This window comes from Pteropus vampyrus, unplaced genomic scaffold (genome assembly GCF_000151845.1).
Source record: "Pteropus vampyrus isolate Shadow unplaced genomic scaffold, Pvam_2.0 Scaffold88, whole genome shotgun sequence".
NCBI classification, from domain to species: domain Eukaryota; kingdom Metazoa; phylum Chordata; class Mammalia; order Chiroptera; family Pteropodidae; genus Pteropus; species Pteropus vampyrus.
This window is the reverse complement of record NW_011888869.1, coordinates 5,611,623-5,636,008: the sequence shown is the minus strand read 5'-3', so window position 1 is coordinate 5,636,008 and position 24,386 is coordinate 5,611,623. Positions and strand designations below refer to the sequence as shown.

General features: G+C 32.9%; 1 protein-coding gene across 12 annotated transcripts in view; it reads left to right on the top strand.

The window, feature by feature from the left end:
* The window catches only part of SPOCK3 (SPARC/osteonectin, cwcv and kazal like domains proteoglycan 3), a 328,840-nt gene that overhangs the window by 4,399 nt on the left and 300,055 nt on the right, over positions 1-24,386 (top strand). The gene's annotated exons all lie outside the window — the stretch shown is intronic.

The window sequence follows — 24,386 nt, the reverse complement described above, 5'->3', positions numbered from 1 at the left end:
GATTACCGCCCCCAGCTGACCCCTGAGACCCAGAAGGCCTGAAAGGAATCCGAAGTGATTCACACGCATATTGGCAACCCTTATTGTGACATTTGAGAGAATTTCTCGTGGAGTCTATCTGCAGTACACTACGTGCCTATGAGTTAACTTTTCATCAGTTCACACTCTATCACGATTTTGGGAAATAAATAGAAGCTTAGACTCGTTTTCATCCTAGCTTCTCTACCCCATTTCCCAGCACCCCTCTATTGAAATAACTTACGAGCCAAATCTAACACGTAGCTGATTCTGGCACAGGGACTCCTGAACAAGTGCTAATTTTTACTTTAAAATGATAATGATAATACTTAATGGAGGGCTTTGCTTACATGCTTTATGAACGAGGCTTAAACATTTTATTGCTAAATGAATGCTTTTATAAAAGCAAACCCCGTATACATTTGTTTTATATTAGTTTTAGGCATTGAATGCAATCAAAAAAGCAAGCAAGCGAATGAGACATTTGCCAACCTGGGGAAGAATTTGTTTATCATGCCCTCATTTAAAAAAAAATTGAACATTTTGACAGTATTTAAACTGCATCACATTACGACATTTCATTTCTTAATGGCTGCTTTAAGACATTTTAAAAGTGAATTTTAGCCTCCAAATTTTATTTTAAATTTTAAATATCTTAGTACTTTCTGACTTTATTCATATTACTTTATGGAATTATTAAGAGCTTGGGAAGTTTGTAAATGTGTTTGATTTACACTACTTAGGCAAGCTTACTTGCCTAAAAGAAATATTGTAGGATTTATTCAGCCAGCTTCTAGAGTATTTATTGCTATAATATTTTCAGTTATTCTTATGTGATCTCTGGGGGAAAATCCATCAGAATTATATGTTAAATTTAAGTAAAGGATTTACCGAAATATTTTTAGCAAATAAATACCTGTTTTGATATACATGCAATACGTGAAAATATAATAATGATTTAGTTGAAAACCTTATCTGAGGTTTTACATAACCATTTAGTAAGACAATTACATTTTTGTAAGGATGACTTCGGGACGGTGTGGAGAAGATAAATGCTATCTTTCCCTCCCTTTAACTACCTGTTGCTTGTTATTAACATGATATAATGTATGCTGAAAGTGTGACTTCTCAACTCAGAATGCAAAATATTCAATACTTATTTAGACCTTCCACTCCACTGCTAATTTATATGTTTTCATTCCCCTTTTTGGGAATCATTAGCTTAATATTTTTATGTATCTTCCAGGATGTTGTTTATTTTTTAGTTCATTTTCAGTTGGAAGCCTACAGTTATGAGGCATTTCCGGAAATAAATCTGTACTGCATAAATCTACCTTTAAATCTTCTGCATCAGCGTTGATATCTTAAGTAATGGATTTGCATACTCAGTTTATTAAAGGCAAAGAAAAAAGGAACCGTGAACCTTTTCTTTTAGAAACACTTTAACTGACATATTTAGATTTAGTGCTTTTGTCCCATAAAAATGTAATTAATTTCATTTAGAAAAAACTTTGGATGATTTAGCATAATTGATACTAGAATTAATTTTTACCTTTCTTCATGTGACTGTTTTACAGTTGATATTATATTACAAGTAGCTCCTTGATGAGAGTGTGAACTATATCTTCTTTTGAATTATATTTGAAACCTATTGTGAATAATGCCTGATAATATAATTCATCATCGTATTTAATTGAATGATTTTTTAAAATATGAACTCTATACATATTATATGCAATATAAGCATATAAATATATCTTACAAATGATGAAACTTTAGAAATAAGGAGCATGGATAAGAAGTGTCAGCTGAGAGTATATGAACGCAAGAAGCACTGTCATTGATGACTCATTTTCTCAATTTCCTGAATATAAAAAACAGAGCAATAATAAACTTGAAAGCCAGCTACAGCAAGTATGTATTAAAATAGAAGAACCTTCCAAATAATTCTGACCGCTTTATACTAGCAATGCTCTTTGAATTAAGTTTTGTTGCCCTTTAAAGTCTACGAAATGTCATTATATAGACATAGAAAACTTTTATCCTTTTGAAAACCATTAATACGTTTGGTTATTAGTACAAAAATGCCTGGAGATTTTAATCCCTATGTTTTAGGAAAAATAGAAGTTTAATATAAAAATATAGTGAAGTTAATACATTTAAAAATAAGTATAATAGCTGGAACCATCGTGTTACATTTGAGGTATAATTACGTGGTTTAAAATAAAGCAAAGGAACAAAAAACCTGGGGATCATTTTGGATATCATTTTTAAGAAATGATTACCATTTGTATGGTAAAACCTACAGTAAAATTTACATTTGTAACCTTAAATCAGGGGTCCCTAACCCTTTTGGCACCAGGAACCAGTGCTCCTATGAAAATGCAATGCCTGATGATCTGAGGTGGAGCTGAGGCGGTGATTCTAGCACTGGGGAGCGGCTGCGAATACAGATGAAGTTTCTTGGAGTTACAGGTCACTCACCTCCTGCCTGCTGTGTGGCCCTATTCCTAACAGGTCATGGACTAGTATCTGTCCGTGGCCCGGGGGTTGGGAAACCCTGCCTTAAGTGATTTTTGATACACTTTCGATATATTGAAAGATCTAGTCAAGTTTACAATTTAACTTTAAAAATTCAATCTGAATATATGTTAAAGGACATGTAAAATGTGAAAATGTAAAATGTAGGTTGAAGTGTCTCAGAGGCACTTGAGTTATACATTGACTTTTAAAAAATGCCTGATTTGGATACGTGGCATAGTATGTAAATTTTTCTCAACTTCTTTATTTCCTTTTTTCATCTGAGTTGAGGTTCAAGAGTGCACAGATTATTTGAGATATTGGCTGATGGGAAGGGATACTTCCTGGCACTTGGTGGCTACAGAAGAATTAAAGCCTCTGAGAGTCTATCAACTTTTAGTGCTGTTACTAAGTAAATAAAACAATTGGTTTCTATGCCTACTCAAACTATTTCTTTAAATGGCATTAAAATTCCAACAATGAGAATCTTTAAAGAATACTCTGTCAGTACTTTCCTTAGATTTATGATGCACCCTGGTTATGCTTCCTGAATAGCCAGCATACTCTTAGCACAGAGGGCTCCCTCCTTTGTGGTACATTTTTTCAAAATTAAATTTCCTATTGAGATGTAATTGACAAGTAAAATTGTGTATATTTAAGGTATACAATGTGATGATTTCATGTATATTATATATTTATACACACAAACGATTACCTTTGTGGTACATTAATAGCAGGCAAGAAAGTTTTACTACTTTATTGTTTAACAATATGTACCAAAAGTAAATTAAAGAATTATTAATAATTTGGAGAACGAATGCAACTACTATTCTCTATGTTCAGAGCACTTTCTCAATGATGGATAACTGGTTTCGATGAAAAACACATTTTTAGTGTTTCTCACTATGAAACAAAATTTTTCACCGTGGTAACCGTTACCTGTATTTTATCATAGTTGAGAACACAGGCCCTCCTTGGGAACTCTTCACAGTTGATTCGTTGCATTCTCATGAGTAGTGTTTCTCTCTCTCTCTCTCTCGATGACTATGGGCCATATTGTATTTAAAAATTCATGAAAACCTTTGTATACAGTGTACATATTTTCAGATCAGAGCTGGTAAAGACTATAGCATGCAAGGTTCTTGATATTAGACTGTTCTTCATATTGCTTAAGTCATTCAGGGGTATAATAAAGAGAGGCCATTGACAACTGGAGACAGCGTTAGGCAGTCTTTGAAGATTCTGGGGCCAATGAGTTACTGCAGCAGTCATGGGCTAGCTAGCCCTATGCAGAGTCCTGAACCCTAGCCTTGTCATCTGGGTCCTAGTTATGCAATGGTGTGGTACAACCTCCACATCCCTATTTCTTAACCGCATCCACCTACCACCATCACCCCTATTGCACTCAGCAGTCAGGGTTTAAGACTGGTTTTGTCAAGTCACATGAGGAAGGCAGGTCGGAGAATGCCCACTGATCTGCTAGTTTCTGGAGAGGGACTCTTAGGTAGAGCTGATATCACTTCATCGGACCCCAGCAGGAAGTCTGTATTAAGTATAAAATTTAGTCAATTTGCTGTGGGTTCATTCTAACAGAAATTATAGGGAAGTACATGACACTTTTAACTCTCCAGCTCTCATAACTTCTAGTGAATTATTAGGAAAGTGTAATTATGTGGATAGATAAATAAATTACTCTGTGTATGTGCATGTATCTGTCTGTATATTATATATGTTTACAGGTATATATGTATAGGTCTATACATAGCTGTACATGTATTATATTCATACTTTATGTGTGTATACATACATGTGTGTCTTCAAATAGATAACATGAAATAATTAGAAAACCAAATGATTATATATTATTGTATTACAGATATTATTTTATATGCTAATATTAATATTATTAGCATATACAATATTGCATCTCAAAAATTCAGAACACAATCTCATTTGCTGCTATATGTGTGGTCACTGTGTGTGCCTTCCTGGTCTTGTGGGAAGTCAGCTTGTTTGAGATTATATGCCTAAAGTTTTTAGCTAGATAGACCTAAAGAACATCATGTACTGCTATAAAAATGTTTATTTTCCTACTCTTATAATAAGACTACAATAAAACTGCATTTAGATCTCATGACTCTGACTCAGAGTAACATTTTATGTTCTTATACAACTCTAGATTTCATGATCGGGGCCAGAATTATTTTATGTATGTATTTTTAAAGGCTGATCTGTGAATTGTCTACACATACTGTCTATCTTCTATGAACTCCTGCAGTGCTTACTTGCATTTTTCCCATTTATGAAATTCCTTTTATCTTTCTACTTCTAGTTTACAGATTTTGCTACCCTATTAGACTCTGAACTCTCTACAGCTATACAATATAGTCTCTTCCCTTCAAAATCCTAGAGTTCACCTGGTATTAGCATAGTGACTGGGTCAGTGTTAACATTGGAAAAATATCTACTAAATGAAGGAACATTGTATTAAATATACATTGCCAACTGAACGGTCCTTAACTAAACACCTTTAGAACTCAATTGCTTTTTATTGACCATTTCTATTTCTGACCACCTATAGTGCAGTTTTATAATTTGAATGAAAATTTAATTTTTATAAAATATAAGATTTCAAATACTAAATTGACTTAGTTCATAAGTTCCAAAATGCACGTAAATGGAAATGCTTCGCCAAAACCGTCACATTCATTTTTAGAGTGGTAACAGTAGATGGTAATTGTATGTATCTTGGTGTTCCCTCTGCCAGTTCATCCAATTCTTTTTCTATGGCTTCTCTTTGACCACATAATTTTTATGCTCTAAAGTCTTCAAATGCTTTTTTTGCTGCCTACTAAGTAATATCCAAGACCAATATCTTTCCTGTCTTCTTCAACTGCTACACTGCAATGAAAGGTTATGTGGATGAATCCAGATACGTCACAGACCAGATTTATTTCTTTGCTTCTGCCTCACTTACAATTGCCAATTTATTAGTTAGAGACAGATCAAGTTCCTGCAATTATTGCAATTAGTTCCTGCAATCCGAGTGCCTGAATTAAGATAGAATTTTATTTCTCAACCATGTAACCATCAGGAAGTGGACTGTCCAGGCCTCGACTTTCAGCATTAATCTCTCAGGGTTCTTTATAAATTGTCATTTCCTATCCAGCAGGAAGGATTTAAGAGAAAGTCTAGGAGACGGAGCTTAGTCTAGAAGTGACCTGAGAGTTGTACATAACTTCTATGTGTATCCCAAAGGCCTGCACTTAGTGACATGGCCATCGTTAGCTACAAAGGAAGTTGGGAAATGTCATCCCTAATGGAAAGGATCAACACTAAAAGAAAGAAAGAAAGCGAAGACGGTACTGGGAGGAAAATATTGGTAAATTATCTGTTTCAACATCTGAATATCTCTTGAAAATATCCTCTTTGCCCAGCGATAGGCATTTTTATCATTTCCTGTTAATTGTTTGCCTTGCCTTCAAGCTCTTATTCTCCCTAATTCCATATTTTCTATCCTTTATGAATGGTAGAACTGGAGCATCTCGTCCCTAAGGTTGTGGGGGTAGGAGCTTGAGGGCAAGTAGTACTGTGCTCCTGTCTAAGAGGAAAAGCTGCGGGTGAGAACCGAAGAAGAGCATCCACATAGGATTTTAAGGAGCATCTGTACCTGATGACTAGTTCTATTGCCTAGTGAAATTGTTTAGCATTGTCTTTTCTAGTTATCTTTGGTCATAGGTCCAGAGTGCTCTGTGTGAGGTAGATAATGGTGATTAGTGGAAAGGAATTAGAATTTACATGTCATTCTCCTTAATTGAAGGACAGAATACTCTCTGTAGCAAAGGTTATGTTTTCTGTGATGCAGAAAACAGGTAAGTACCGTTAACGTAAAGTAGCTTTCCTTGGAATAATTCTAAAAATGATGCCATTGCTGGATTCATGCAGCTCTTAGTCCTGGAAACAAATAAAACAATTTTTTTTTTTTTTTTTTAGCAATAGTCCTTAAATAACATCATTTCATTCAACATCATTTTGTTATAACATTGATGAGGGGAAAAAAATCAATTCTCGGCCTGGAGCCACAGTTTGTGTGGGGTTTGCACGTTCTCCCCCATGTCTATGTGAATTTTCTCTGGGGATTCTGGTTTCCTCCCACATCCTAAAAATGTGCACATTAGGTGATTGACATGTCTATTTAAATCGTTCCAGTCTGAGTGAGTGTGGGTGTGAGTGTGCCCTGTGTGGAAGGGCATCTGTCCAGGATGGGATCCTGCCTTGTGCCCTAAGATATGGGGAGAGACTCAGACCACCTTCAGTCCTGAACTGGAATCAAAAAGTTGGCAAATAATAATCTTACTGGTTTTTATTATTCTTTCTTAAATGTATGTATAGCTCACTTTTATTTCAGTGTTTAATACTAGAAGTGTTTTGGATCTTGAGAAATTTGGTGATGTTTTTGTGACCAGAAATATGCTGTAGGAACTTAACTCTTGTTTATATCAGTTAGCTTATGGTAACACTGGTTGATATGTTTCTGTTATTTCCCTTAAAGTCAGTTTCTAAGAACCTATGGACGAGGTTAATTGAGAACTTACTGTATCTCTGGGACAGTTTACGAGATAGCAACTGCACCAGGTCAGATTTGCCAGATGTGCCATAGAAGGTTAATGCTTTCAGTCTTTTTTCTTGACATCAGAGGTGGCTGACAGCTAGGATGGCTGAGCTCCTGCCTGGATCATAAGCAGAGATGGTGAATTGTACTATTTGTCCATCAGGTTTTTTTTTTTTTAATAGATCCGTGACTCTTGCCTTCTTCATACTTCATACTTGTGAAATGAAAACTTTAGTATTTGTTCATTCTTTTCCCATACATATATTTATGGCACAATTATTTTACAAATGATGAGTATGTAATTTTTGCTTAAAATTTTATTCACACTTATATTAGAATATCTTATAGTTAAGTTAATAATAGTAATAATACTCTAGTGTACAAATATACAAGGTTGAAAGGTAGGTAAAAAATCTTTATACAACCAACCATTTTATCATTGTAGTCATGTATTTCTTCCAAAGGATTGTTGCTTTCTCTAATATCCTTCCACAAGAAGTCACCTGGCTTTCCATAGTCTACTCAAAAGCTGCTTCTTTTATCAAGAAAATAATGGCCTCAAACAGAAATGTCTACCACTTCTGAACGTAGATAGCAGGTTCTTCTATTCAGAATCTAGGGATAATGGCCTAATCCAAATTTTTATTCTGTCCTTCAGAAATAGCCATGATACTTAATTAGTTCATTTAATGGTTTTAAAAGTAATCACATTTAATAAAAAAAAATGATCTTGAGAATTTGAGTGAGATAGACTATTTCCTTTTTTATATGTAGTTCGTGTGCTGTGAATCTTTTTAACCATTATTACTCTTATTGTAAAATAGGGATAATTAAAGAAAATTCAGTATTCCGTTTTCATGGCAGTTTCATTAGAAACAATGTTATTGATTTGTAAAATTACGTTATTTAACTATGTGGCAAAGAAAGTTTTAAGTAACTTGCTGGTGCAGCAATCTGTGGTTTTATTTTTTTGTTAGATTTTATCATTTGATAGTTTGGTTTACTACTGATATAAATTAGAAAAAGAACTTAAATTTGGTGTATATATACTTTCTACACATAAGCACTTAACAAGTGGCAAATATATGAATTTTTGATCCCCCTCCATAGCTTTCTTTTATGCTATTTACTATTAATTAGGGATTAACTGTATGCCAAGTGCCTATTTTCAGGTGATTGTTTCAATATTTTGTCAATAAGATAATACTATATCTTCATGTTTTTTGAACACACAAAGTAAAATAAACTTTTTAAAGTTTGCTAGATTATTTTTTTAAATGGAGATCCTCTTATTTCTCTTATTTTATTCTCTGAAAACTAACCATCTGTGCTAATCATGTTGAAATAAAAAACTCTGATTATGTAATAATTCTCTCTCTCTCTCTCTCTCTATATATATATCTCACCAAAATATCAAATATAATATAAATGGGAAAATTGATGGCAAGGAAATTAGGCTCAAATTTATAGAAGTAAATGTAACTTTATTAGGCACCTTAGATAGAAATAATTTGATTACTTTAATTTAATTAATAGCTGTTCCTCTAATCAAATGACTTTTAAAATAACTAAAATGGATAAAATTTCTATATTTTATATGAAAAGGCTACTCATAGTTGGACTCATGGCTAAAAATGTACTCATTCAGAATATCAAATATAAAATAAAATATAATAAAAATATACTAAATAATGACAGACTCTTGTCTAGATATTGATAATAATAAGCAATTTTATAGAGCTTATTACATGCCAGCGATATTACACATTTTTATGTATTAGTAACATTCCTGTAAGGAAGTCACAATTATTATCTCATTATGTAGGTGAAGAAACTGAGGTCCAAAGTCAGACAGTTAGTAAACATCAGTCAGGTCTCTCTCCAGAACTGTTATTTTGGCTCCACAATCTTGTCCTTACACTCTGCAGTATAATGCTTCTTGGTCTATAAACACAATATTGGAGTGTCTGTTATATGTCAGGCACTTAAAGCATTTTATCCCATTTAGTATAATATTTTAACAATATTTTATTTTTAATTGTAAAAAACACATAACATAACATTTATTACAGTATCCATTTTTAAGCACAGTTCGGTTGTGTTAAATGTAACCACATGTTTTATAATCAATCCCTAGAACTTTTTCATCTTGCAAAACTGAAACTCTGTACCCTTTAAACAACTTCCCTTTCCCCCTTCTCCTATTCTCTGGCAACCACTATTTTACTTTCTGATTCTATTAATTTGATTACTTTAGGTATCTAAGAAAGCTTTTGACTTTTTGTGGCTGACATTTTTTCACGTAGCATAATGCCCTTCAGGTTCATTCATCTTAAAAATGGCAGGATTTCCTTCCTCTTTAAGGCTGAATAATATTTCACTATGTTATATACCACATTCATTTATCCATTCATCCATTGATGGGCAATTGGATTACTTTCACCTCTTGCCTATTATAAAAGAGGCTTCTATGAACATGGATGTCCAAATATCTCTTCAAGATCTGTTTTCAATTATTTAGATATATACTCTGAACTGGTATTACTGGATCATATGATAATTCTATTTAAACTTTTAAAAGAATCTTCATACTGTTTTTCATAATGGCTGCACCATTTTATATTCCCCCCAATAGTGCACAAGGGTTCCAACTTCTCCATATCCTTGCCAACACTTGTTATTTTCCATTTTTTGGTAGTAGCCATCTTAATGGGCTTGAGGTAATATCTCATGTTTTTGATTTGCATTTCTCTTGTAACTAGAGGTGTTGAGCGTTTTTTCATAATGTTGATTGGCCATTTGTATATCATCTCTGGAGACATATCTATTCCTGTCCTTTGCTCATTTTTAATCTAAAAAGTAGATGTTATAATCTACTTTTGTAAATGGGCAAACTTAGTTTCAATGAGCCTAATTAACCTGCTCAAAATTAGTGAGATTTGAATCTACTCTCTCTAGCTCTAAAGAGCATATTTATTTATTTATTTATTTATTTATTTTCTTATTTATTAACATTTGACCACTTTTAAGGAATCATTACAAGCAACTCATTGGTTTTCTATCTTTTGAAATGTTATGTTTGGTCCTTTTAAATGGTCACAATAACTGTATTTTCTTTTCTGCTATACCAATCAATTGATAAAGACTTTGAATTTTTATTACGTTTAATTGAGGGAATGTTTCATACAAAATTACAATTATTTTAATATAATTTGATTACTTTATATTGAAGCTACAATAGAAGACTTTAAATCGCCTGTCCTTCATTAGTCTTTGAGTAAGTAACAGTGAATGAAAAGCAGGTAGTTAGTTGCCTAGCATATTATTCAAAGAATAACGATTATCCCTATAGGCATACTACATATGAGATTGCATATTATGGCATTTTTACGAGTGAATTTTTTTGATTTTACAATGCAATTCTGAATATCTTAGGTGGGCCGGACTGGTTGTTAAAAGGAATACTAATATGTTCTTACAATAGCTGTTGTTTGGCTTATAAGTAAAACTACAGAATCTTTGGAGAGCGGGAGGCATCAGTGTACCTAATTACCATCCACTACAGTTGTGGATTTACTGTCAAAGTAGATCAGAGTGGAAAAGGAAAAGGGATTATTTCTTACAATTTAAGACTAAGAACTCACAAATTATTATTATATATGATCGACACCTATAAATATATTATAAGTGTCGTCAGTGTTGAGTGGGTTCTGAGACAGCCTACCAATTTCCGTCCATAGCAGATCACTTGTTTTTCTATGTTTTCTTTGTTAAATATCAAAGATTGAGGTAGTGTGGTTTACTTTAAAAAACAAAAACAAAATTGCATCATATATAAGATAGGTTAGAATATATCCAGCTTTTAAAATAATTTTGTTGTCTACTGTCTATTGATATTTTGGAGACATTTCCATCTAGAATTTCATTGAAGTTATGAAGTATGAACTATTTCATTGAACATGGATTCTCTGTATTTAGAGTTTTGTAGCAAAAGAACAAAATTAGCTGCCAGACCGAAGAAAGTATGGAGGGAATGAAAATTCAATGATTTCTATATTTTGTACTTACTGAAGTTAAGTAATACTGAATTTATTTGATGCTAAATATCATATTAAGTATTTATATAAACTAAATGGTTATTTGAAATATTCTCTGATAAAAAAAATTCAGTAAATTTATATGGTTGATTTTGGAACATTTTGAGTATTTCAGATAATTCTGTGGGTTTTTCATTCTTAGCAGAAGGAAAAGCCCATTTAGCAGGAATGAGAGAAGAGGGATCAAAAACAACAACTTAATCTAATTGTGTCTCCAAAACATAAAACATTAGAAAGCATTATCTTCCTGAATATAGTAAAAATGCTTACTAGATATAGGTCCTAAAAATAGTAATGTGATAGCCTCTTAAATACAGCTCACTTTTACCTTTCTGTCACCAGCCCGCTTGTGACTTTCAAAATATTTACATAGGGTACTCTAGGCAGGATAGTCTGAAATATGAGCTTGCTAATTGCCTTGGCACATGGTATTAGCATCTGCTGAAGAATCAGTTTTAGAATATCAGGAGAATATTTATAGGCCTTTCATGGCATACAGTATAGTATGAAATTATAGGCAGCCTCCTAGTCTTCCAGTGAGACTGTCTAAGGTGCCCTTGGCAGTATCTGATATTCTCTCTAAATGTCCCTGAGGCAGTCAGATTCATCTAAAATGAACATTCCCTGAGGCAAAACTTTTCTAGAACATCGTATCAACAAGCATTAGCCTCGTATTACCTGACAAAATTTTCTGTGATATGAAATATAATCTCTTTGAGTTGAGACGTTATACACTTTATAGTTTTAAAGAACTATTGTATTTACTGACACTAAACTCTGCGAATTTAGGCAAACTCCATGCTGGTAACTGAGGAAATGCTTTTTTATAGAAGCTGTGAAATTTGAAAGTAACCCTAGGCAAAGTAATGTTTTTATGTAGATCAACACATTTAGCACATTATCCTTAGAGTTTCTTGTTGATTAAACATGCTAACTTTGCTTGCTAATGTTATTGTCATTTAAAATCATTTTAGAATTGAAAGTTTTCTGTTTTTAAATTTTCCAAAGTAAAAAATTTTAAAACATGGTAAAATTGCCAGTGGGGAATGTCATGTTTAATTCAGATAGTAAATTCATAGTAAAGATAGGAGAAGACATTCCACATCATTTTTGGAGAATAAGAAGTCTTTGAAAAAATTTTATTTTGAATGTGTGTCATGCATCAAGTTTTGAATATCACTGAGAACCACAGCAGTTTATAGGTCAGTAAATGAGATCTGGAAATCTAATTTCGGAACTGCTTTGTTTGCTCTGCGTAGCTGAAAGCCACCTGGCCTTCCCTGCCAGAAGTCTTGTGTTTATTCTCAGAATGAGTGCCCCTTTATTTACATGTGCTGTTTGCTGTAACATGTGGATTTGGGAGAGTACTAGAGGAAGCTTACCATCGGTCTCAAAGGTGGCAAACGTATCTTTGGTGTTAGCTTCATGCGTAGTTACTAAACCCCTGGTGCCATGAACAGAAGTAAAATAAAACATTAAATATCAGCTAAGGCCGAGATAATGTCTATGGGGTTCTGAGACAGTTATTTTGCTGTTCAGACACAATCATTGTTTTAGTTAAAAGCAATCCACTGACTTCTGGTTGGTCTGCCTATTTGCTCCTGAATGGCTTTCAAGTTGTCTTACTCTATAGCCTTTCTTGTTGGAATCCACAATAAGTTCCTTGTAAACTGTTATTTTTGTAAGTAGTAGGCAGTTTGAGGTACAGGTAGTCTTAGCTGTCATTAAAACATGTTTATACTTAATTCTTCTACTGTAAGAAGTAATTTAATTTTCACTCTTTGTTGGACTAGACCGTGATGTTTCTGATTTGTTTTTGTGGTTGAATGGATACTTTACTGTGGTTTGTGGGTTTAACTTTTTATTTTACTTGAATGAACCTATACATTTCAATAACTTTCTCCTAGATAGAATGATAAAAATTCCACAATTTAAATTTTTCAGGGATATAGCAATATTGCTATCACATATAACTTCGATTGTGGAAACATCTAAGATTGATTTTGAAAATGAACAGAAATTATGTTTACTACCAAGTTTCTTTCTTAAATGAATATTGGCTAAATCATATACGAACCTAATTAAGCTGTATAAAAAACAGATGATAGAATTATGTTACACAAATTTGAAGTAGCATATTTTCCAACTTTTTGTAATATTTTAATGATTCTTAAATGAAATAACTTTGTAAATATAATTGACCAGTTAAGGAGATTCAAGTTATTTTAAACAAGGTTTTGTTTTCTCTTTCAAATTGAAATTTATTAATAAAAGGCAAATAAAATAGCACCATAAATTTCATCTCACATTGTTTAACAAATAGAATTTTTTTTTTGTTAACAAAACCATTGGAATAAGGCAATCTTTATATGTGTATTTAGTTTTGATATAGAAGTTTATATCTATGCTCTGATCTTTTTTATGTTTATTTTAGGATTTCCCTGTAATATTATCCAATTGTGAGTGTTTACTTCTGCAGCATAATTAATAGTGTTTCTACATTTATTAAACTGATGTTTTTCCAGAGCTAATCCTCTGGGCCAAAAATTCATAATTATTTTGAAGTAAAGAAACTCAGAATTTGAGGACAGCTATAACCAGTTTTCCCAGAGAATGTTCAGATACATGCAAATTTGCATATGGTGTTCAGGGAATGCATAATTCTCTGTGTGATTATTTACAACACGGGTGTAGATGAGTTGTGCAATAAAGTCATTTCTACAGAACTTATGATAATCTTTAAATTAAAGCTATGTAAATATTTTTAATGCTCTTGTGATGATAAGAAATGTCCTATTGAAAGTTCTTATTGATCTCTCTTCTTCCTCCCAGCTATTCCCAATCCAATCACTTGCAAGTCCTGTCAGGGTCTTCTCAGAAGTGCTGCTGATCCACAACTCTTCACTCTTCCTTGGCTCAGATCCTCATTACCTTTCACTTAGGCTAGTCTTGTGGATGACCTTCATGTTTTCAGGCTTCTCCTTGCCTACGGCATCTAATGCTTTCTTGATAAATGAATTCTCCCCAAATTATAGCTCTGGTCTTTTTGCTCCTCTGTTCAAAAACTCTCACTCATCCTTTAATTTATTACAGAGTAGAACTGCGTATAGCTGCAACTATAGATGACTCTCTAAAAATTTGTGAATAGGATCGCTCTCCATGAGATAATCCGTGGAATCTCCACAAAATGGATCAGTTCATATATAGTTATAGTCATCTTAGAGGGAGATCATGTGATTCCTAAATGTTAGAGTTGGCGTAAGGTGTTTGGACATCATAAAAGATACTTTGAACAAGATTGTTCATCAGGAGTCTGAAATGAGAAAGAGGAAAATCATTCACCTTGGCTAGCTAGCTTGGGCAGTGCTCAGGAGAGAGAGGCAGCATTCACTTTAAAGGTTGGTCTAATATTCTACAACATGTGGATGATGAAAAAATCCCTTGTCTCTAGTTCTATGCTCACCCAGCAACTTCTGATTTAAATGCAGCTCAGCCTCAGGGGGAGAATGTACCAGCCATGCTGACATGTGTTTTATGCTGACAGAACTAGGTTTCTGAGGCTTTGGGGCGGAAGGCCAGATCCTGGATTGTGGTAAATTCATCAAGGTGATACCATAGTGTGAGGTCTTTGGTAGGTAGCCAGGATCTTCCTGGTGACAGACAGGCCTCACCAGGAGCTTTGTATTTAAATGTCAGCACCACATAAAATCCAAATTTCCTATCCCCAAATCTAAAAGCCCTTCACTACCTGCCTCTAAACCACATTTGTTTTCTCATCCATATTTCCTCTTTCATTCACTCTTCACTCCGATTAAATTGGAGTTATCATCTACCTTCCTGCTTTACTTTCTGCATTCTCTTTTTGTATGGCTTTCTCACAATGAGCTATTCATCTGGAATGGAAGTCCTTTGTCCTATTATTTATCTCTTTTCTAATTCTCATTTTTCCTGGTTCATCACATATTCTTCTTTTTCCTCGTAACTTCCATAATTTTCACAGTCAAATGCTATCAGTCTTTCCCTTCCCTGAACTCCCGGAGCCCGTTCTGAAAGGCGGTGTTCGCAGTGCAAAGAGCCATGCTTCCTAACAGGTCTGTGCATTGTACTCCAGAAGTGTAGAGGGAGTGCTCAGAACAAATTAGTGGGTGGTTAAGCAAATGAGGATGTACCCAGTCTCTTCAGATTAAATTAGACATAGAAATTAATAGTTAATATAGATATCAAAACCCAGGTTAATACTAATAGTAGATACACAACATTTTCTTCCTTTTTTTTTTCCAGAGGTTTTATTGAGCATGTCATTTATGGACCATGTCCATTCCCAATTTTTAGACAGTCTTTCTTAAATATCTGATTTAGGCATTTAAACTCTCATTTATTTTATAAGACTATTGTCGCTTTCAATCACCAATTTTGAACTATGGTAAATAATAAAAGGAATATTAGCAAGGGTTTGCTCCATCATATGTGACACATTTTTGTTCTTCCAAGCAGCCAACTCCTGATCTATAATTACTATGAAAATGTCAACAGTAGGCTGCTGGATTTCTGCCATAAGTCATCATAAAAATTAGCCACCCTAAGGCAGGCTTCCAAAGCTAGGAAAAGGTTTTTCCCTGATGCTTTTTGTTTAAACCCTTACTTTCTAAAAATGAGACTCCTAAAGATGATACATTGGTAAACTGTCATTAAGACTCAGATGATTGATTTATTCACTGTATATAACATAGGAAGGGGAAATTTTCTTTGAATATTCTAGAAGAGCGTCTGTTGAAAAGTAACTTCTTAACCTGATTTGATAATAAAAATACAATGTTAAGAACAATCATTTGGGAAATACCTATCGAAAAGACACACAAGCTCTGAAATATATTATGTAGCCTGAGGTTTTATCTTGTGAATTAAAAAAATATTTAATTTTTTATTATCCCAAATGAAATTGAAGTGACGATTTCTCACAAACTTTTATTTTCTTTTTTACTTGTAATCTTAAAGAATTATGCATTCAATTTGGGAGAATCTAAGATACTAATGAAAGAGCAGATTTATAATCTATGACAGATTAAAGTTACTTAAGAAAGATAATGACAACTACTTTGTGGCTATTTTATTCTTTAAACGATATACGAATAGTAATGACAACAAATACAAGCCTCAAATCAAGAATTATGACTATCTGTTGAGTGGTTTCACTCTGTTATGCTTTGCTATTTTCTTAAAATGGTTTCTAAATTTACATCTTGGAAGACATCCTCAACCAACTATCATGGAAGCAGTATCAACGCTCGTAAAATCGAAAGCAGGATTAAGGTCTTTGAGAACCTAGTTTGAAATCAAATCATGTGCTCCAATTGCTGGAATATACCATAGCCTTTTATGGTATAGGAGTATAGGGTTAAAGTATTTTGATTGCCATTATAATAAAAATTCGAAGTATTCAAATCATGCAAGCTGTGACAATGCAATAGATGACCAAATTCGTGATGAAATGTCATCTTGTAGTTTACAGTTTTTATGGTGACTGCTTATGAATATTGTAGTATGGTATTTTATATTTAGTGTTCTTTTGTAAAATTTTTAAAGGTCCAAGAATTAAATGCTTAATTTGTTATGATTTTAGGATCTGAGGTTTATAAAACAAGATAGTCAAATTATTTTAAATCCATAATATTTTAATTTATAATTGTGTTGGTTCACAACCTTAGAAATTCTCTCTGGTGAAATTCAGAACTGGCCTCCACACTTGGAGGGCAAGGAGAAAGAAAGAAGCAGGCCACTCCAGATTGGTAGGTAGCAGGTTTAATAAAGAAAGGAAGTTATTCACAAGGCTTGTCTTGGGCATCAGCGAGATGAGTAGATCATCGTACCTACCCACTACTATCTTAAAAGTTTATTAGAGGCCCTGATGAGGTCCAGTCATGTACACAGTCCAGATGGCCACAACATCACAAAACTCTCATAGCCTCGAAATGGCTCATAGTGTGGGAACAGGGACAGAAGGTACAGGGAACGGGAGGGGATGAGAAGCCTCAGATTGCCAGCTCTCAGGTCAACTGGCTGTCACGTCCTCTCCAGGACCTCCTCCCACAAATTGACACTGAAATTGATCATGAAGGAAAGGAGATTTCTATTTTACTCATATTTAAATGAATAGTTCTGGCAGTAGTGTCTGTGTTTCAAACTAGAGCTCCACTTTCTTGTTTAACATTAAACAGCAGCTGATACTAGTGAAAAAAAAATTATAGCAATAAAATAAAATTGTTTTTGCCAAATATTTAAGTTTTCTAAATTTTTTGGAAAGCTATTTTTATAATATAACTTAGAACATGATTTTTTAAGGTTATCATCAATGTAGTTAAATGATATGCAGAAAATATAATAAAGAATATCTTCATGTAAATAGCAGAAAAGATTTAAAAATGATTCCAACTTTTGAGTATATTATTATATACCTAAATGGCAATATCTATATATAGTCATTTGAAATTCTATTTAATGAAATTTTGTTACATAAAAATAAATTATAGTCAGAAAAGAAGAAGAAGCAAATTTAAAAGTTTGTGATTTGAGTACTGTTCAGAAAAAAAATAGTCATAAAAGAGGATAGATTTTGGTACCATTTTATAGGTATCAGACACTATGTCACAATAATAGAAAAGTAAACATTTTTTTAGGTACAGTTTTTTTGTCTATAGAAAATACTCAGTAACTTGTCTTTTTTTCATATACCCTTAAGCTTCATTAAGTAAAAAAGATGATAAATAAGGCTAAAGGTAGGTGTTTATTATTGTTGCTATTATACTGTTAATTGACACAACCATGCCGTTAATGGTTAGAAAAGCTATAAATGAATTAACTGTTTACTTTCAATTAGAGTTATACTTGGGATGTTTTGTACAGGTGGTCCTTCCTTTCCTTTTCTGCACCTCATTAGGATTCCACGTGACTCAAAATGACATCTGCCTTTGCACAAACACAGGAAGAAGCTAATGCATGTAAACAGTTCATTTTATAGCAAAAGTAAAATTTAAAAATATGTCATTCTTATATTGGTAGCTGAGTTTATTTCATATAGCTACAGGAGAAGGGCAGCGCTATTTCCCTAGCATAGAACCGAGACCTACAGGGCAAACTTTGCCATTTATTATGTCATCACCGATTATAGACTGACAGTTATGCCATCTATGCAAAACCTAAATGATTCAAGCATATGCTGCTGGGAGCATTAAAATTACTGTCGATGAACATCTGGAAAATGCCGAGATGTAGGTTATGCTCCAGCATCTTTGTTACAGGCAGTGGTAGTAGCTAAACCAAACATTCTAAGGTAATTCTTAAATTCATTTAGACTAATAGTCTGTTACATTTCTTTTGTGTTTGTCATATATCTTGAAAAAATGCAAACATTCCTGCAATTTTTTAAAAATACCTTGACCTCATTACAAGATTTCTAGTACCTTAGACTATAAGATTTCTTGTGACATTATATAAGCAAGCTGAAAACAGTGTGTCATATAAATTTTGAAATGATTTTAAAAGGATTTTGGATTGAATGAGGTTTCTGTTCTTTACCAAGATCTGGCTGAAGAAATGTGGCCTTTGATTGATGATTCTCTGATCTTCATGAAATAGTTCACCGATATAGATATGTTTTTCTCTTATCAAAGCAATAAGAATAGAAAAAAATATATTTTAGGTTAAAATCATGACATTTTTCTTGAATCCAGATCTTTGTGTAAAGTTGAGGTAAAAAGAAGAAATCTTTTAAAAAAAGGCAAATAGACAAAAGCAACAGCTTCAGCGAAGATTTAAAATGAGGATTACCCAGGAGCAGACAGCATTTATTGAACCTGGTTTTGTTATGCATTATCTGTTTGTAACAACACCCTCATAATGTATTTAACAGAGAGCCAAAGGAACCAGGTGAATAGAAAATAGTGGCTAGAGATTTTTATTTTAAGTAGAAGAATCATGTTTTATAATGCTAGAATCAGTGTGTTTATATTGTTTACTATGTAGCGGTTTCAACTAATTCATAGATAATAATGCAACTAGATCGTGAAGTCTGTGTTTATATAGTTATATGCATAGCCTAACATAGGAAAATTGTTTGATTAAGATCATAGGTTACAATTATATTTTTGTCTATTTTTAAAATATAAATACCATATTTATTAATTCTAATATGCATATTACATATTCCTGAAAGTACAATGAATTTTTAAATTTGTATGTAAGTTTAATATGGCAATGTTTTTTGTATTGTTTCATGTACATAAATACATGTTAATCATTATTTCTATCAATAACTATCATAGTTTAAATTTAAGTTAAACTTATTAAATAACCAGTAAGATAGGAAGAAACATTCTTTATATGATTTAAAGACTGAGAAACTAATCTATCCTAAGTGAACACAAAACTGATTTGATCGACTGTGGTTAGTTCTCTGTTAGGATTTATAGTTAAGCTTCCATTTCTTAGTGGTCCATTAAAGCCTATTCGAAGAAGTCAAAAAAACAGTGCATGTGCTTGGTCTTCAACATCATCTAAGACACTATGTATTAGCAGTTGGCTCATTAGATTATGTGGGAAATGTTTGCATTTTATTTGGAGAAAGATAATTTGAAATGAGCTATCTCACCTGGGAAAAACAGAGTTGTTCCCATTTCCTAAGACTTTATCCGTTTTAAATGAAGAGGTGATCAACATCAGAAAGTGTTAACATCTGTCTTATTGGAAGGGTTATGCCTGAGAGCTGGCATGATTCTTAAGCCCCTTGGACTACAAATAATATATTGCATATAAGGAAAGAATTTTTTAAAAAACATTTCTAGAAAAATATGAAATAATTTATAAGTAAAAGCAGAGTTCTACTGTGTGCTGTTTTCTGAGATACCGATTAAACATGAACGAGTCTATTCAGAGATTCTTAGATTCTGTTATTCAGAGATTCCTAGCAATGATAGGCACTGTTTCTGAAAGTTCTTACATTCTATGTTATTAACATTTTAGGAAAACCAAAGCCTGATATTATTAATCTGATTGACTCCTGGACTAGATACATTCAATCATAGCAAAGCTAGAAAACGCTTCAATACACAGTAATAGCGAGGGGCCTTAACGTAAGTACAACGTAATCTTGCTGTTGAATATTACAGGGTTAGGTCTAGCTGCTGTGATGTAGCCAGACTCCTTGCGTTTGAACCCTGACTCTACCACTTACTACTAGTTTGTGGTAGATTAGTTTGAACTCTGGCTCTGCCATTTACTAAGTGACCTTGGACAAGTTTTCTTCCATCCACATTTTATTATTCTTTAAAAAGGGGATCACATGAGCACCTATTGCATAATGTTGTATGGGAGGGTTAAGTATTGATAACACATGAAGTTTTTTGTTCACAATACCATATATTAAGTACATAATACATGTTAATTATTATTTCTATCAGTAAATATCATTGTTTAAATTTAAGTTGAACTTTAAGTAATCATTCATTGAAGACTGAATTACATTTAGATTAAGCATGTTGTCTGAAATATGTAGAATCTAGCATTTTCCAATAAATTACATATATCTATTCAATAAGGACTAATATCAGATATTAAAAGAAAAAATATAGAGAGTCAATAGCATGTCACACTTACCTATGTGCTCCAGAGTTAACTACATAAATCTATAAGACTCCGTTACCTAGCTTGTAAAATGAGGGTAATATTTGCTCTTTCAGAAAATTAGGGGATTGTTATAAATATCAAATGATCTAATGCACATGAAAACACTTTGGAAAAGTGATAAATTGCTAAATTATGGTATCATTTCAAAAGTAAACATTCTTTATCTGTTTACATATCTCAGTCTCTTGGCTAAATATACACATTTATTTTTAAATATTTATAAAATTTATAGTAACCTTTGAGATTAAGAATATATCAAAACAATGAAGAAAAGGCTGCTTTGTTTTTAAACAATTATGTGTGCCCTTTTAAGCCTTTTTTCTTGAAGACTCCTTAGAGTAATTGAAAAGGCTGACATGTTGAAGAATGATTAGAATGTGTTGTGACAAGGGACGTAAGATAAGTACATGCGGATTGCATCTGTAAGGGGGAGGTGATTGAATGAAGGCCTCATAGAGTCTATGACACTTAATCTGGGTTTTGATGGATGAGTAGTTTGCCATTTGGACAAGGGGAAGAAAGCATACCTGACAGAGTTCTGCATGCACAAAGTATGGAGGTGTGAAAGGACACGGGATGTGTCATAACTACAAAAAATTACATGTGGCATAAATGAAGAATGAATGACAGGGAATCTTTGGAGGTGAGACTAAAAAAGTGTTAGGACTAGAATTTAAAGATATTTCTAAAGCCTGCTAAGCAGATCGCCTTTATAGACAATGGAGGGTTCCTAAAATTACCATGAGCTGTGGCCACTTGACTGATTTTGATGGAAGTCCCCAGGGTCAAAGTAGGATCTTTGGTGATCCTAATCCATGAATGGCCCCTTCCCTCCTCCATATGTAATTCAAAATAAAAAACCAGTGTGAAATTAGTGTAAGGAATTTCAGTGAAGTCCTGCGTTTTTTCTCCCTATGATGTCTACTTTGATTTGATTCTTTCAGAAAAAAAAAAAATACAAAATTCTCTAAGTTTTTTATTTTCACTGTGTGGATGCCTCTAGTTTGCTTGTGTTCTAAGCATGTTTCATCTCTTGTAATGTTGCATTAAATTTTTAATCTTTGATGTAATGGCTGGTGAATACATTAACATTTTATAGCCTGCCTATTTAAATGAGAATAGGGACTAATATAATTTTGTATTACAAATGATATAATAGGAAGTCCCTAAGAAAAATAGGGATGTTTTACACATAAGGACTTATACAAATTTGAAAGTTTTCCTTTTAGTCTTTTTAGCTAAAGTTTTCCTTTAGTCCTTTTACTATTACGGATTGCAATACTTTTCAATGTTTGCATTAAGTTCCTTTGAAATAACATTTTTCTTTAAAATTCATGCACCATTTGTGTGTCATTCTCATACAAATAAAATCTACTCGTCTATGAAAATCCAGGTTAAGCATCATAAAACCATATTTGCTTCAATTTGAAAATAATATTTCAAATACTTATTGGAAAACTTATGTGTTGGGAATTTAGAAAGAAACCACTACATCTCTAGTGGCATGAGCATCCTACAGTGTGCTGCCCGATACATGTGCCCTGTGCACAATGTTGACAAAAGCTAATTCGCCTTTCTCTTGGCTTATTGAAACTAAACTGTCGATGATCTCTGGCTTCAGTTCTGAACTGTAGTAGTTGTGGGTTTTTTTACATTTAATGAGAGAGTAGTCTGAATGTAATAGTTTTGTTCATCCAGTGTATTTGTATATTAAAATGTGAGAGGGGAAATTTGACTGTTAGTGATTCATATGCAGAATTCGAATAATTATTAACTAGTATTTTTATTAACTGTAATTTTTGAGAAGAGTGATTGTAAATCTATGTGATGTATAGGCTGTCGTACTTAACATTTACAAGATTTTAACGTTTCTTTATATGAATAGTATTTTAGGTTCTTCTCATCTATAACTACCATGGGAAAGGAAAGTTTTCTGGCAAAAGATTAATAAAATAATCACTTATTTTTAATAGAAAAAATAATGCTAAATTTATAGAAATATTTTCTCATATTTTCAATAAAATCTACTTGTATAAATGAAAAATCTAAATTGAATGTCATTCAGTTTAGTACCATCAAGTAGTAAATGTATGTTTCTGTTTTCAAAAATGTACTTAGTTCAAAAAGGTATAAGAAGATAAAAATATATACGTAAATTCCAGTTAAACTCAGAAAATAAGGTTAAGAATTTAAGATATTTTGTTCAAGATAACTTAGCTATTAGGTGTTAGAGGTGACCTGTTTGACTCTGAAGCCCAGGGTCTTACTCACTGTTCTCTATTGATTTCACAAATTAGGTCGAATTTTCTTAAAAATAAAGGATTTGAGTCTCTAACCATTTGGAGTGAAATAATAGCTCCAATATAGAAGAAAACACATATATTTTCAATATTCCTGCTCATAGGGAGGAACAACTATAAATATAATGGCAAACTGCAAATAATTGCAAGATGTTACCTTTCTTGCTATATTATAAAATTTAATATCACTTATTCAATAAATCTCTATGAAATCACCTCTCCCAAATTTTCCCCTACTGTGTTCGGCAATGGTGATTCAAAGACAAGCATTTAAGGCTCACATGTACCAGCTGAAGCAAAATTAACCAAGGACAGTATGGTGTCTGCACAGTGCAAGGAACACATGCTTCTTCCTTCAGTTCTATCCTTCTCTCTAAGGAATTTCTCTCTAGAGGTTCGTGATAGCTACTCTAGTTCTGCTGAAATATTTCCATCCAAGCTATTGGGAAGAGGAGGAAAGGAGAAAGGGAGGGCAGGATTACTCTCTAGGGCTCAACCTAGGAAGTTGTACACAACAATTTCACTCATATCTGTTCGGCCAGGGCTTGATGACATGAGTTCACATACCTACAACGAGGTTGAGAAATACAGTTTTTAGCTATGTGTTCATCGAAAGGTGGAGGTACTATCACTAACACAAGAAAAGCTATAACAAAATTATTATTTTATAGTACTTACAAAGACCAAATACAATGAACTTAAAAGTCTCCAGAAGGTTTGAGGAGAAAAAAAATTATAATATTAAAAAATATTTAATTACAGGCCAAGTGCATTGGTATTTCTCTTTATATCTTAGTATTGTTGACTTCTGGTTTTGAGCTAAGAATGCTGGAATGAAAAAAAAGGCAGTCTTTCTAGTTTTGTTCATTAAATACTTGTAAAATTATTTTGGTGATAGTTCTTCCATCAAAAGTGTAAAAACCGCCTATTTCATAGAGTAAGAAATTGACAGTATGCTTTTTAAGAAAAGTATAAAAGATAGAAGAGAGAGAATTACAAAAATTGATCCCATTGCAAATAATGACATTATTTGAACTGATTTGTGGCATAAATGTTAGAATTTGTGTGATATCCCCGAATGCCCAGTGCATTGGTTGGAAAATAATCTCATGATATTAAGTGTGCTTTGAGGTTAACTGCCAACTAATTAAAATGATCACC